We start from the raw sequence: 1,474 nt of genomic DNA on the forward strand, positions 1-1,474 counted from the left end.
CTCGGCTCTATTGTTGACAGACACAAGGGCTGTTTTATGGTGGAGGCGAGGGTCTCCTGGAACTAGTCACAGCTCAATATTCATATATCTTGAGATACCAATAGGGAATTTTAAGATGAGATGCCACCTTTTGAGTGGCCCCCACCTATAGAAGGAATATGTTGTTTCTTTGCCAAGTTGACCCATTTAAGGAGAAGACTTCCAAATGAGGGTGTTTAGCAACACCCTCATCTCCATTCTGAGACCCATCTCAAACAGAAACCCCAGAGCTTTATTCAGCATCAGGGCAATGCTTTTTGTCTTTGTTATCCCTCCAGACACAGTAATTCAGGGTCGTGGCTGTCACCATCCAGGCCAGACAAGGGTACATGAAGCAGGTGGCTGTTGGGCTCACTTGGTACCAGGACACGATGGCGGCTGCTGCAGCCCCACTGGTCAGGATGATCTCCCCAGGCCCCAGCCCATCTGGTGAGCTGAGAGCTAGCTGCCCCACATAGAGTCCCAGGGGCACCAGGGCCTTCTCCATGTTGACTCCTAGGTCTTTCCAAACCAGGTAGGGGCCATGCCCCATAGCTGTGTACAACATCCCCAAGACAGGACCCAGTATCCAGTAGGGCGGATGCCATGAAGGCTGCTCCAGAGTTGCATACCATATTGGAACCTCATGGCTCATGATCCAGGATCCCAATGCTGCCAATGCTCAGGAACAGCATGAAACTGACTGCAGGAACCCACGGGGGCACCATGTCTAGTATGCTTGGTTCAGCAGGGGCATGGGATGGAAGGTGCACACTGGAGTGGCCCAGACAAGAGACCCAAAGTGGACCTTTATAAAAGCTACCCTTAGCTAGCTCTGTTCCTTTGACCCTCCAGGTAACATCATATAACTCTGGGATTTCCCCCTTAAAGTGGGGAAAGGGTGGGCTTTCTCTCATTCCAGCAGAAATGGTCAGATACATGGCAAGTAAAGTACATGTCCTACCTGGAAGAGCCTGAGTTTGAATCTGGGGCTGCCTTTTTTTCTATGTTTGTTATTTCTTAAATTAAAAGTGAAGGCATGATCAAATATTTATTAATCAATTCATACATGCCCAGCACTCTTTCTTGAGTCAAGGTGGCTAAATGCTGTTCTTGAGATGATTGTGTCCAAGCTTGGAGATGACCTTATTTGTCTAAGAGGTTTGGAGAGTCTCCATCCTTTGATCAAAGCTGAATGGGGACGGGTGAAAACTCCCTGATAACCACTTTAGTGCTTTTTTGAGAAGATGGCCACCACCAGGAGGATGAACCCTGGTCAATCTTGTCGGAAGATGTCTGATATGAGAGGGACAGTGCAGAACTGAGGTGAAATCTACTCAGTAGTTACACAAAGGGTTTCATATTCAAATGTGGACAACTCAACATCCTTGGAGATTTTTATAGCACTTACAAGTTAGCGATTGTTTAAGTTTTATCAATGAATCTTTTGTATATT

At 46.9% G+C, this 1,474-nt stretch overlaps 1 pseudogene; it reads right to left on the reverse strand.

The window, feature by feature from the left end:
- Positions 1-271: 271 nt before the first annotated feature.
- Positions 272-746, reverse strand: LOC118845596 (annotated as a pseudogene).
- Positions 747-1,474: the final 728 nt, after the last annotated feature.

Source organism: Trichosurus vulpecula, chromosome 4, assembly GCF_011100635.1.
Source record: "Trichosurus vulpecula isolate mTriVul1 chromosome 4, mTriVul1.pri, whole genome shotgun sequence".
NCBI lineage: Eukaryota > Metazoa > Chordata > Mammalia > Diprotodontia > Phalangeridae > Trichosurus > Trichosurus vulpecula.